Source organism: Lissotriton helveticus, chromosome 4_1 (genome assembly GCF_964261635.1).
Source record: "Lissotriton helveticus chromosome 4_1, aLisHel1.1, whole genome shotgun sequence".
Taxonomy (NCBI): domain Eukaryota; kingdom Metazoa; phylum Chordata; class Amphibia; order Caudata; family Salamandridae; genus Lissotriton; species Lissotriton helveticus.
In genome coordinates this window covers 1,625,573,374-1,625,588,173 of record NC_136063.1, presented here as the reverse complement: position 1 = coordinate 1,625,588,173, position 14,800 = coordinate 1,625,573,374, and the positions used below count along the sequence as shown (strand labels likewise).

General features: G+C 44.5%; 1 protein-coding gene across 7 annotated transcripts in view; it reads left to right on the top strand.

The window, feature by feature from the left end:
• The window catches only part of ITPRID1 (ITPR interacting domain containing 1), a 462,385-nt gene that overhangs the window by 282,999 nt on the left and 164,586 nt on the right, over nt 1-14,800 (top strand). The gene's annotated exons all lie outside the window — the stretch shown is intronic.

Genomic DNA, 14,800 nt, shown 5'->3' with positions numbered 1-14,800 from the left:
CGGTTAGGGGCTGCCCAGTACCTTAGTACGTTTGATCTAACGTCTGGGTACTGGCAGATCGCCTTGACCGATGGGGCAAAAGAGAGGTCAGCATTCTCCACACCAGATGGGCACTACCAGTTCCGGGTTATGCCCTTTGGGATGAAGAATGCCCCTGCCACCTTCCAGAGGTTGGTCAACCAGGTCTTGGCTGGGCTGGAGGATTTCAGTGCTGCCTACCTGGACGACATCGCAGTGTTCAGCGCCAACTGGGAAGAACACTTGTGCCACCTCCAGGAAGTGTTGTTGGCCCTGCGCAGAGCAGGCCTCACAATCAAGGCCAGTAAGTGCCAGATTGGGCAGGGTTCAGTGGTGTACTTGGGGCACCAAGTAGGGGGCGGCAAGGTGGCCCCCCTGCAACCCAAGATTGATACCATCCTGGCATGGGCACCACCCAAAACCCAGACTCAGGTGAGAGCCTTCCTGGGTCTCACGGGTTACTACAGGAGGTTTGTCAAGGATTATGGTAACATTGTGCACCCCTTGACTTCGCTGACTTCCAGGAAGCAGCCACGACTTGTGAACTGGACTGAAGCCTGTCAGACGGCCTTTGACACCCTGAAAACTGCAATGTGCACAGCACCCATACTCCAGGCACCCGACTTTTCGAAAGAATTTGTTGTCCAGACGGACGCTTCAGAGCATGGCGTGGGGGCTGTTCTAGCTCAGGTGAATGAAGAGGGCCGAGACTTACCTGTAGCCTTCATCAGCAGGAGGTTACTTCCCAGGGAACAGAGGTGGAGTGCGATAGAAAGAGAAGCATTTGCTGTGGTCTGGGCACTGAAAAAGCTGAGACCCTACCTGTTTGGGACTCACTTCCGGGTGCAGACAGACCACAGGCCCCTCAGATGGTTGATGCAGATGAGGGGTGAGAATCCAAAGCTGTTGAGGTGGTCCATTTCCCTACAGGGGATGGACTTCACGGTGGAACACCGCCCTGGCACAGATCACGCCAATGCTGATGGTCTGTCCAGATTTTTCCGCCTTAGTGATGAGGACTCCCTAGGGTAAGGGTAGTTCTCCCCACATTTCAGCTGGAGGGGACACGTGTTAGACCTGGCATCATTGGCATGAGTCTCTCCTCCGTTTTTTCTGTTTGCCTCCTCTGTTTACGATGTTTTTGCTGGTATATGCTTTGGGCACTGTGCCACTGCTGATCAGTGCCACAGTGCAAGTGCTCCCTATGTGAAATTGCTGTAGTGATTGACTTCCATGTTTGGCTTATTTGGTTTACTATCAGTCCCTAGTAGAGTGCACCAGGAGTGCCAGGGCTTGTAAATACAAATGCTGCTAGTGGGCCTGCAGCACATGTTGTGCCACCCACAAGAGCGGCCTAGTAAAAGTATGTCTGAAGGTCTGCCATTGCCAGACCACGTGCAGTCTGACTGTCACGAGGACTGCGCAAGTACACCTACTTGCCAGTCCCTAAACCTTCCCTTAACTTCATGTTAGTCACCCCTATGGTAGGCCCACGGGCAGGGTGCATTGTAAGCATAAGGTAGGACAAGCCTGACAAGGTTGGCATGTCCTAATAGTGAATTACATCCATAGTCGTTTTTCACTATTGTGAGGTAGCCTGCTCTCCATCAGTTAGAATGGGCTGCCAGGATTATTAATGCGATAATCCTAGCGGGCTCGGGGAGCATGGTGCAATGTCGAGTTTGGTATCCCTGAACTCAGGGTTTAATAACGCATCCGTTTGTGTGGATGGTTTTTGGACTCTGTGTTTGAAAATAGCACTTTTAGAAAGTAGCTATTTTCTTGTCTAACTGTCTACCGGTCTCTGCTGGTTCTGGTGTGCGTGTGACAGGAGCTGGGTGGCTCCAGAGAGTCTGAATGAGTCAGTGTGGGATGAGTGGGGCATTTGCATTGAGAGTAGGGGAGAGTAGCTCTTGATAGCCTGCCCTGCCTGATACAATGTTGGCTCCGCCCCCCTGCCAGGCGACTGATGACTCTGTGCTTGCCTGGGACTTTCCTGGCCCGCCTCCTGCCGGGCAGCTGATGGCCCTGCCCCTGCCAGTGACAATGCTGGCTCCGCTCCTGCTGAGCGGCTGAGGACTCTGCCCTGCCCAGTGAATAGGCCAGGTGCTCTGGCCTGGCAACACCCACAACAAACCCAGGATGGGGGGAAATTCCCCTGCATGGACAAAGGGATCAAAGCCAAAAAGGGGTATAAGAGAAGGACCCCTGTACCAAGAAATCAGATCACTTCTGACAAGGAAACCTGAACCAAGGACAAGAAGCCTGCTGATCTAAGGACTGCCTACCCCTTCTGCCAGAGTGCTGTTTGTTGGGGGAATCCTGCATTACTTCTTTATTTTTGCCAAGGAACCAGGAGAGAGGAACTGTGTGTGTACTCTCACTCTTTGCTGAGAAAATCTCCAAGGGCTGGAAGAGTGCCAGTCTCCTGTTGAAGTCACAGGGCTAAAGGACTTCATCTGCTTAAAGTGCTATATGCTGGAATTTGTGAATCCAGCACCTCTGAAAGAATCCAGCAATCTCGACGCCGACGGACGCCGCCGAATCCAGCTCGACATCGTGAGTAACGGCTCCAGTGTCCCGCTTCCTCGACGCCGGCCGCCGGGCCCGATCGACGCCAGCAGCAACGCCAGTGAGTAGTGAGTTCGGCTCCAGCTCCAAGTGACCCCGTGTCTGCACCGCCGCTGATCGTATCGACTTCGAGCCCTCTCGACGCCGTGAGCGCTGCTCACTCTTGCAACATCGACATCGACGACGCCGTATCCTGCTTCATCCCGTGAGCGCTGCTCCCGCCTGACTTCGGTCGACGCCGCTGCAGATCGCCCCGGCTCCGAGGCCCGATCGACGCCGAAGACGCGACGCCGGACATCTCGACGCCGCTGATCATCGAGTGCTTCACTTTTCCAAGGTACTGTGTTGTTGGGGTCTGTGCGACTCCGGGCTCGACGTAGCGCTCCTCGCGGTCGACGCCGAACCTTTGGATTAACTTTGCCTCGACGTCGTGTGACTCCCGTGTGGGTTACATTGTTGCCAAGAACTTTGATTTAGAGAAGAAGAGTTGCTTTTGATACTAAAGACTTTTGTGCTAAGAAGAAACCGTGCTTGAACTATTATTTTTCCTTCCAACAGTATTTATTAAGATTGTGGTATATTTTTGTCGTTATTTGGTCTTGTGCTAAGCCTTATATAAAAATACTTATTTTTATAATACTACTGTGTCGTGTCCATTTGTAGTGTATTCACTTTATTACTGTATGTGGTCATAAATGCTTAACGCACTGCCTCTGAGATAAGCCTGTCTGCTTTGCCAAGCTACCAAGGGGGTGAGCAGGGGTTATCTAAGTGTGTGATCTCCTTGCCCTGACTAGAAAAGGTGTGTCCCTATTTGTCAGAAGTGTATACCTCTGCCAACTAGAGACAGCCGCTTCTAACACTCACTTACTAAATTTCTGGCCTCTCAAGCTTTGTAACATTTAGGGGGCCATTAGGATGGCGGGCGGGCTTTGCCCGCCCACCACCCTATCGGGTAACGGGACCGCCCGCCTCGAGGGCGGGGGTCCCGAAATGTGCATTAGGATGCGCCCGCCACACAGGCGGGCGCATCCTGTATTGTTGCCATTGCGGCGGGCGGAGCAGTAATCTCCGCCCGCCGCCTTGTTAAACGTGCACGTTGTGCATTTCTAAGTGCAACATGACAGGCACTGCGCGGTGCCTGCCATGATGCACTTTGAAATGCGGGTGGGTACCATAGGTACCCCCCATGTGCAACCCCCCAAGCCAGGGACTCCCAGGGGGCCCGCAACGGGCCCCCACAGGGAGTCTCCGCATGCCTTTCCGTGGCGGCATTGCCGCCACGGAAATGCATTGGTGTAAGCCCATTGTAATATGGCGGCGGTGTCTAACAGACACCGCCACCATGTTACTCGTTTTCCGCCCCGGCCGCCAGGCGACCGGGGCGGTAAACATGCGAGCGGTGTTTCTCACCGCCGCGGTCCACCCCGCCATACTAATATGGCGGGGGGGATTTGGGCTGTGGATGTCGGGCGGATTTCCTCCGCCAGGCTGGCGGTAGCCACCGCCAGCCTGGCGGAGGAAATCCGCCCGACATCCTAATGGACCCCTTAGTTTTTACCAAATTCCCCACCATTCAGACTTGGCTTACTTGGTGTGTGAAGAACGTTGGCTGATTTGATTAGCAATTGGTTTACAGATGATTACGTCCAACTGGAAATCTAGAGATAATCTCAACATTCAACAAAGGTGAAATTTAGCATGTCTTAATCAAAGACCTGATAGAAGTAATCTACATTCTTTTTCATTGTCTATTGTACAAGATATTCTATGGTCACCTCTCACTACTTATCTTACTGATGCTGTAATCCCTCACACCTCTTGGCCTCTTCTAATGATTCTCTTGCTTTCTGTATTATATTGTTACTGCATTTTTTACTTGTTTATGATATTGTTGTAATGACTTATAGGCTATTTCTAGATATTGATATATGAAAGCTATTCTTTGATGCTCCTCCCTCTTCTTCTCTTTCAGTCTGTATTTTTTCTTCTTCATATGAGCTCTTCTTAGGATGCCCTTCTAGCATTACGTCCTTTCTAGATTACTTTTATTTTGATTTCTATTGTTTTTAATTGTTTTCCTTACAATATGATTATCGCATGTGTACTTATATTCTCAAATAAGCATATTAAACTTAAAAAAAGAATTTTCAGCGGTAAAACTCACTGAGCTCAGTACACCTGAGGACCATAGAAGTGTTTAGACATTTGTTAACTCCTTGGCTGGAGTTAAAATAGCAAACACCTCCTGCTTGGATGAGGCCACTAAATGTGTCTGTCTTTTAAAATAGCTTTATATTGATCCTTGATCTCAGCCTGTAAAACTGTGTCCGGATTAAGGAGTAGACAAACTGTTTTAAAACAACTAACACTGTCCTCTTCGAAGTCCCCAGAGAGGGTTCCATAATGAAAAAATGTCTAAGCTTGCGGTCTCCTAGCCTCAATGGGCTGACAACTAGGCTATTTAAAGCAGACAATGGTAATTGTTAACTGTGGATTTCACCCCTGTTCACTCATTGTTTTCAATCGCAATGGTCCCTTCCTCTTGAAATGTTCACTTTTACATCTGTTTATTAAAAAGGGCGACTGTACAGGCCAGACAAATAATTAATTAATTGTTTTATTGGATGTTGAGACAAAAAGTGTATGAAAATATTATTTTAAACAATCTTAAATCCTGAGACTATGATAAGCATTTAATTCCTATTATTCAGACTGGTTTCCGATTCTCTTGTCACACAGTTAACAATATGTTTCTTTTGCACCGTGGTACGTCAGTACTCATTTTAGCTGATGGGGTCTTCAACGCATTGTAAGGAAATGACTCTTGTTGTATGGTTACCCCTAAATGTTTTGACTGGAGCTGCTGGTTTTTTCAACTCAGAGAGTGCAGTGAAGCCTGGTAACCAGACCTCAGTGCCGGTTCTAGGACCCTAAAGTGTACGTCGAATTGGCTGCACCCAATTGGCAATGGATAACTTACCTGTAAGTCCCTAGTCTATTGTACCCTGGTACCCAGGGCATGTAAGTGAGAGGGGAACCCCAGGACTTGTGGCACTGGTTGAGCTACCCTGGAGGTCCTCCAAGAAAAACAAGTCCCACCAGTCTGCCACTGCAGACTGGGAGAGCAGTCGTACACTGCCAACCTGACTTTGCCATTAAAAGCAATAACAAAGTCACTTCTGCCCTGGTACATATGTGTAAGTCACCTCTCTTGCAGTCCCACAGAGTTCTAAGGCAGGATGCAACATATGACACAGGCCGGACATGTACTTTACATGTACCAACAGTAAACAAGCAAAACCACAATTTTTACTGTGGAAAGACTTGGTCGCCCAATCGGCGAGTACAGGATCACACGCTGATCCTCAGCTGTTCTAACTCCTGAATGGTGCAACCAAAGTGCACTGCAAGGTGTCAAACAACTTGTTACAATGAGCCCAACTTGTACCTCAAGTTACAATTAATGTAACTTGTTGCAGTGTTCAGCTTTTGCAAAGCTGCCACCTTGTTGACTTTAAAACTCCTGTGCCTTCCCAGGCACACGTGGTGCCTGTTCCACAAGATAGTTTTCTGCCCTCCTGGAGGGACATACCAATGACTCACAGGAAGGGGAACAATTAGGGATTGCAGGCTAAGGAGGTGTTTCCTCCATCCTGCAGGAAGCCACTTGGGTGTTATCCCCAAAAGGCTGGCTTCAAAAGAGAAGCAGCCTTTGAAGGACAGATGTGTCACACTAGGGAGGAGGGCTGCCCTGTTGTTTAGGTAGAGAGGCTTGTATGGGGAGCAGAGAGGGGAAACCAGTTGCCAAACCATTTTCCTCAGGGGCATGTACCCCTGACGTAGCCACACTCCAGGGGTGGGTTAGGGAGGTCTAAACACCAAGCCAAGAGAGGGATCTCCCATCTTGAGAGTGGGCATAATGGTGCATCCTGGGATACTATGTTAACAAGCAAGGACCCCCTGATACGGATAGTTATCCTGGGACAGGGTAAACAATATATGTGAAATAACAATCCCAATAGATAGAACAAAACAAACTAGTGCAGTTTCAAGACATATACATTTTTAATTTGATTAAAAAAGATTCAATAAAAAACAGTGCATTGATCAAAATTGATAAAAAATTCTATAATGATACATTTGTATTCATAAGAAAATTTAATTAAAAAGGAGGTTAGGTGGCATCCGGTCAACGCGTTTCGGCATAAACTATGCCTTCATCGGGACTTAAACCATCCAATTTCTGTAAAAAAGATTATAACAATAGTTTACTTGTTACACCTTCTATCATTAAGTGATACAACTGAACTAGTTCTAATTTGTTATAACATTCTATTGGTATAGACATTCGCAAAAATGATATATCGCCTTATATACAAATATTTTACACCTATGCACATACAGATTTTAATACCCAAGCCTCACTTTGATATGTACAGGCAAACACGAAGATGTAATACTCAGAGTTAAATTATTTAGCAAAATACAAAAGTTTACACATTTTGTCAAAGACATCCTTATATATCATTCTCTTATTAATCAATGAAGTCACGTTGATCAGATCTAGTAGTTCAATTGGTGATTGTCATCCAAATGACTAGTCCGTCTCAGCATTTCAATGGCTTTGTGTTTGCTTAAGGCTTTTACTGAAACATAGTTCCTTATCGTTTCTTAAGTACACGAGGAGTTGTGCAGAAAAGAAATTAGAAGAATAAAATGAGAAAGGTTGGAAAATAGAGAAAGTCCATTTTTGTTACACTATTTCGGTTAGGATCCCTATTCTAAAAAGATTGTATCCCAAATATAAGCACCAATTAGCTATGATTTTATAGAGGCAACTTCTCCTACGGATAGCCAGATGCCACATTCCAAGGGAAGTGGCGTCCAGGTGGGAGGAAACCTGGTAGCCCATTGGCTACCAATCGCATCCTGTCATGAGGGCATTTTTAGAGCATAAAAGGGTCACTCCTGGCACCCAGACCACAGATCTCAACCAATTTGAAGGAAGGATTGAAAAAGGACTGCCCTGCTTCACTGACGGACCAGCAAAGAGACGCTTTACTGTCAAACACTGCACCTGCAGCACCTGGTCGCTAGCGAAGAGAGGGAGTGTGCCTGCTCATAGAGAAGCAGTCCAAAGCCTAGTCAAGCCAAGAGACTCCCAGGGCCAGCTGAATGGCCTCCTGTTCAAAGCACAGGGACACAACAGCTGAAGAAGCCCGCTGGGGAAAGTTGGTAGCCTAAATTCTTCAAGCCAATACCACCACCGCCATGCAGCACCCAGGACCAAGACCCGACGCACAAAGTTTCACCAGATTTTGCCAAGCCCAGGAGTGTTGTTGGAGAGCTCCTGGGACCCTCAGAAGGCAAGTTATCAACCCAGGAAGGATTGGTCTGTGACCGCAACACTGGGAGACTTGTAGTGCAGTTGCAACTTGACTTTTCCCAGACCGGAGAGGACTTTGTGGGATGTCGACCCTGCAACCAGGACCCAACACCATCTTTGTGGATCAAGCAGTACTTGCAGAAAGATCCCCGTAGACCACGTCACATCCACAGCATCATTGGAGCATCTTCAGCATCATTCATCCCTTTTATCGGAACCACTAAATAGGGATCCATTGCAACACGAACAAAGTACCTGAAACTGCTTGAAGACTGCATCTCCCATGGAGGTAACTGTTCTTGAGGACCTTGCCATTGAGTGTCCAATTTGTTGACTTTGCCAAGGTTTGTTCGCAGTTGAAGTAAAATGCTGTGATTTATTATTTATTATCAAATCTATATCTCCAGAACCCTTCAGTGGATCTTTTTCGTTCTAGTGTCTAAATTCCTATTAAAAAAATACAGTCTATTGTAATACATTGGTGTTTGAATTCTTGAGTGTTATGTCAATTTCTTCTTTCATTTTTGTGAGGCTATTTAAATGCTTTACACTTGATCCTCTGTGTAAGCCTTGCAGCTCAGTGCCACACCTACCCAGGATCGAGCTGAGGGATTGACATATGAAACCCAAGGGTCCAAGGGTTGATAAGTGTATTATATGGTGAGGTTGCACAACTACACCATATATTACACCCCATTACATCACACACGTTTTATCGACTATAATGCTGCATTCGATTGAGTGCACAGAAAACGATTATCAAAACAATTACAGAATTGTGGTATCTCCCCTGTTATGTGCCATTCAGACCCTTTATTCTGATACTTGTGTTCAAATTCAATTAAGCAATTGTTTCCCAGTATTTGAAAGTATTGGCACTAACAAGGGGTAAAGCAGGGGTGCATACTCGCACCGCTGCTCTTTTGTCTTCATACTACTGATTTGCACTTAGCAATGTCTGCTACTAAAGTCTGCCCACCCAAGTTTGGTAGCCGCCATACAAACATTTTACAATATGTTGATAACATACTTATCATGCATCAAAAATGTGTTGGCCTGTTGAAATCACTAAAGACACTGGCCAATTATAACACTGCGCACCAGCTAGTGACACACATTACTAAAACAAAAAGTTCGATTTTTGGCAGAGAACCCCGGTGGCCCCTGGGAAGTGGTAGTAGAAGATATATAACAATCACCTACATATAACTATCTTATGGTTTGACTGATTGAAAAGGTTCTGTGCACTAACATCTAGCAACTATCAATAGGAAAGGATCCTCACCGTCCTAGGGAGGTTTAATAGTAGGTTATAGCACACTGAAGCAGAGGTAATTTTGCAAATTGTGGCTGTGCTATCTATGGTTTGGACACTTTTCCCGACAAACTTTGACTTAATGCAAGGTAATACTTTTAGAAAGTTATTTAGGATCGTCATGTGTGCTCCACAACCTATAGTCATGCTTAAATTTAGTTTGGTTAAACAGAAAATAGCAAGTAAAGTGGTGTTGTTACAGTTCTGCTCAGACCGAAACATTAAACACATTATTGAGAAGCCATTGAAGGACATAAGCTTTCCCGCTCTAGTGCATGGTGTAGACTTTTGACTGAGACCCTCCAGCAGAAACATTTAAGTGGACACTGGAATAATAATGCTGCTTATGGTATTTTAAGGAATTTGATTAAAACTAGTTCAAAGTAATTTCTAGTGTAAAGGATTTAAATGTGTTGTCTTCAGATAATCATTTTTTAGGTCGAGCCTAAAGTCAGCACGCATACGCTGCTCTGCGAGACTTGTTGTGGTGGAGTAATAAATAGAAGCCCCACCCACTTTCCGCCCTAATGTGCCATTGGCTTGTGTCATTGTCTGTCCTAAATGCTGGCTTCTAATTCGAAAATAGGCTTGTTAGTCCCTCCTTAGTACCGACTCCTCTTCATTTGTCACCTCCCATGGCCACTGACCCCTTTACTTCGGTTGTTACACTGTGCATGTTATTTAGACTGTGAGCATTATTTTCTTTATTCAGTTTCTCTTACTGTAGGCACGACTTGCTTTGGTGCCTTCTTTACCCCTCTCCCCTTGTCATGCTTTGCTTACCCCCGCCCTCTCTCCCATTGTCCGTACCTTCTCTCTCCCCATCCCCCGTCCGCCTGCTGTCCGTGCCTTCTCCCTCCACGTCCATTCCCACCTCCCTACCCTCTCGTTGTCCGTGATGCCTTGCATTGCAATAGGTCTCACATTTACGCGAGTTTGAGCTATAGGCATTGTAAATGACAATGCCTTTAATTTATGATTTGGTTTTTAAAACATAAATAAAATGCATTGTCATTTACAATGCCAATAGCTTAAAATCGCGTAAATGCGAGACCTATTGCATTGCAAAGGCCTGTGTCTATGGTTCACACACAGCTGCACATGCGTACATTGCTTCTCAAAGTGCCATCCTAAAATCTGGAAAAACATTTCCTGACAACTGCAACCATCCAAAAACCAAAGGATATAACAAACACATGGCACACTTTCGCCTTAAAGGAAACATAAAGCATGCGTAGGCGAAACAGACCTGTAAAGTCATTGCATATTCAAGTATCAGTATTTTTAAAGCTACATTGAAATAAATGCACTGAGTAGAAGCAAAAGCTACATTGGTTAGAACAAACATATAAGTTCACTGCAGGTGCGGCCTCAGAACTATGTGACGTTGGTCTTAGAGATCAATTTTCTGACTTAGTTGAATTGGATAAACCATTGATCAAAAACCTGCTACGAGCTTAGTCTATAGCGCATGAGTTGCCACTGTGGAACAAGTCGTCATTCTAGCTTTTCTTCACGCACATGCATCAGACACTACATGGACTGCCCTGGGCAGATTTTAAAGGTACCTAATTCGATTCTTCAAATCGACTGCCAATCCGTTGGTCAGCTCTCTCATCGGTCTACCAGCATAGTGAGAGCGTTGCGTGGGGTTTCTGAGACACCAAATCCACTTGTCTGAATGAATACCTATCAGCAGGAAACAAGCATTTGCACTGCAATAGGTCTCGCATTTACGTATGTTTGAGCTATTGGCATTGTAAATTACATTGCCTTTTATTTATGTTTTGGTTTTTAACACATAAATAAAACGCATTGTCATTTACAATGCTAATAACTTAAACTCGCGTAAATACAAGACCTATTGCATTGCAAATGCTTGTAATATATTGTGAATTCATGTTAAAAAAAAATTAAGGCAAGCAGATTTATATATTTCTTAGCAGCACAGTACAAGGTTTTAAATGGTTCAGTTGTTAATCCCTATTTGACAACACTGGCAGACATTTTCTAACGAATCCGGCTCTTCTACAGTCTGTTCTTATAGAAGTGAATCAATTTTACATGTATTATGTTTTGTGTACACCCTTTGAAATAGAAAGTTATATTTATCCAGTTTAACATTGCTATTCGCCAAAAGGTGGTTTGTTTCTACTGTTCTGAGGATATTCCTTGGGTTTTTGTACATTTTTAAAATGAATGAATTCTCATTAACGACTAAGGGCCCGATTACGATCTCGCTTGGAAAGCCCTATGTACGACTCAGATCCAGAGCGCTTTCCGAGCGAGTCGTGCTCCTGGGCTCCGAGCAACAGAGTATGATGCAAGTACGCACTGATGGACTCGGGTCGCTCAGAGTCCCATTGAAGTCTATTGGAGCCTGTTGTACGTTGCGTACTTAGCCTCCCATACAGTAAAAAGGTACATCGCGGATAAGGGCGCCCCATGTCGCGTGGATGCCTCGGTGCCCTCTGCAGAATGCATGCATGTGTCAGGGGGACCCTTGGGTCCCCCCTGACACTGACTCATAAGGCTATCGGTGAAGGGGGGCAAACTACGGGCCCCAAAGCCAGTTTCCCAGAGCTTTTTCGATTCGTAGGCTCCGCCTCAAACCGGCTGTTCGACGAGTGCATCTTACTTGGTTGCTCGGAAATCAGACCCATTGCGCTGCACGAGTCGAACGGGTCGTAGTTGTCCGGGGGGCTTCACTGATGGATACGAGTTGCTCTGAGCGCGAGGCAAAATTCACATTGTACTTACTCGCTCATAATGAGGTACGAGTTGTTTGAAAACCGGGGCTACAAATCATACTCGCTTGCTACAAATCCTGTTCGGAGCCCTTCCGAGCGAGATCGTAATCGGGCCCTAAGAAGTAACTCGTTGGAATTTAGTTGGAGAGTCTGGGCAGCCTCCATGTTTATTCTCATTACTTTTTATTGGGTTTTTTTGGGCGGTTTTATTATTTTTGCTTTCTAACTACCTTTTCTATGGTTTTAATTAACAAATGCAATAAAGCCATACTGCACTATTTTTATTATGATCATTATTAGTATATTTATTATTAATTTTATTATGATTGTTGTTGTTATTACAAGTTGTGTACGAGGTACCATCAGAGATTGCACTTACTTTAAAAAATGCCACGATTTGGGATTTAGAATGTAAATACAAGGATGCTTAAAGGGATGCTCTTGCCACACAGTCTGTACTTTCCATGTAGAGGGTTTACCATGGGGTTGTTAGGGCTATTTTGTCACCTCTTAAATGGCACCAACTAGGAGCACCACTTCCTGTGTGAGCCACGTGTTGATTCTCCCCTCACTTACATGGAATGGAGCACCTTGTCATAATTCAGGAGTACAAAATGTGTCTCTTGTCAAAGTGCATTTAAAAAAAGTCTTACACAGAGGCTCCATCCTCTTTTCTAACATCCGAGGACATCGGCAGCTGACGAGGGCCAACTATTTTAACTTTACGGGAAACTGCAAAACCACAGAACCATAAATAAAGGTGGTCGTCTACTACTGTCAGCTAAAACCATGAATACTTCACCAGATAGTCCCAATTTAACAAAACCCGATGAATCATCCTTACATAGACAACAGACAGTTGCCCAACCAGGGATATGATAAAGTAATTCCATGTGACACAGAATTTTGCCACAGACATGTTAATTTAATGACCGGCTATCCCTTTATTTCATTCTAACGAGAGACAGAATTTTTAAAAACTTTAAATTGATCAAATTTTATGATTTATTAATAAGCTTCAGACAGCCTGGTTCCCATAATCTCTGCTTGTCGTTTCCCTTTTTTGACTTTCACTGAGTTATTTTGAAAGAATATCACAAATGTGTTTCCTTACAATCGTACACACACCTTAACTCTTTGTTTCACTTTCTATCTATTATATCTTTTTGTTTTCCTAATATTTTTTCTTGATTTATTTCCTCCCTGCTTCTCTAATGCTATATTCCATTTCCCATATTCACCAATACACACCACCTCGTACATACCAATGCCACCTAAAGAAGTATGTGGGACTTTGCCAACCTGGTACAATGCACATGCTTTCAGAGTAGTTTCAGTTAGTGCAATAAAAGGCATCAGTATCTGGAGTATTCAGATTTTTAGACTACACAAGAGGACTTTTAAAATGCTCTTTACAAATGTCCTATGTTCCATTATTTCCTCGAGTGGAAAATCCGATTTGTTATTATATTTTTTAAAAGACAAAGGGCAAGATGTACGACGTAGAATTGCATGCGAAAATGGGTTTGCGACCCGTTTGCGCATTCAATTTTAGTCTGGGCAATGTACTTACACTATTTTGCTACTTGCAAATAATTTGCGACTCGCAAAAAAGTGTTTAGAGACTCGCTATTTGGAAGGGGCATTCCCTTCCAAATAGCGACTCTCTAACCCCTGTATGAATGTTTTGCGACCGCAACACTCGCAAGTTATCACCCTCATCAAGAGAGTGGTAATGCAGTCTCAATTTGGAAGGAGTCCCCAGGGGACCCCTTCCACTTTGTGACTGACTATAAAAGTATTTTTAAGGGAATGCAGTGGTCCCAAGGACCACTATCTGCCCTTAAAAAATGAAACGAAAACTTTTTTTTTTCGTTTTTTTTAAATGCATACCGTTTTCCTTTAAGGAAAACAGGATGCATCTTTTTTTAAACTGCTTTATTTAAAAGAAGTCCCAGACATAGTGGTCTGCTGAGCCCAGCAGGCCACCATACCTAGGAGGGCCTGTCATTCCCAATTGGCTCGCAAATTGCAAGAGGCTCATTAATATTAATAAGCCTCGCAATTTGCGACCCCATTGGGAATCACACTCAGTGTTAAACACACTGTTGTAAATAGCAAATTGCACCGCGCAAATTGTGTCTTGCAAAAGAGTCGCAATTTGCAAGGCGCAATTTTGTTGGTCGTACATCTGGCCCAAAGTCTTTGCCTACTCATTTGTACAAGAACATGTGCATGTGTAATCACCTGGTTAAAGCTATGGATGGGCTCAGGGAGTCACTGGATAGTGAAATTGAGTTGGATTTTCAGATATACTCATTAAATATATTTGAGAAAAAATGACATATGATGTCTTCCATTGGAGATTATTCGCCTATTTATTGATCGTTCTAAAAACCTGATTGTATATTACTATGCGTTGGCTAAAGAAGCCCAGCTATAGTTAGAACTCATTCCGTCTGTTGCTGAAAAGGGCATAGGATGTCTTCGCTGACTCTTGGTATATAGATTTGAGTTTTACAAGCGGGAAAACGCTTAACCCACAGCATGAGGGCAGCACAAAATGGTTAAGCGATTACCAAATTCTCCTTCAACCGTAGTAAATCTAGGCCGAAATGTTTAGGCAACTCGCTGTGATCAAAACAAATGGTGCATGAGCTAGGTAGATATTTGGCGTTTTGATCTTTCTAATCTTTCAACCTAGATAATTAAACAATATTAAAAAATGACCAATAGATATGCTTCATAATTAACACA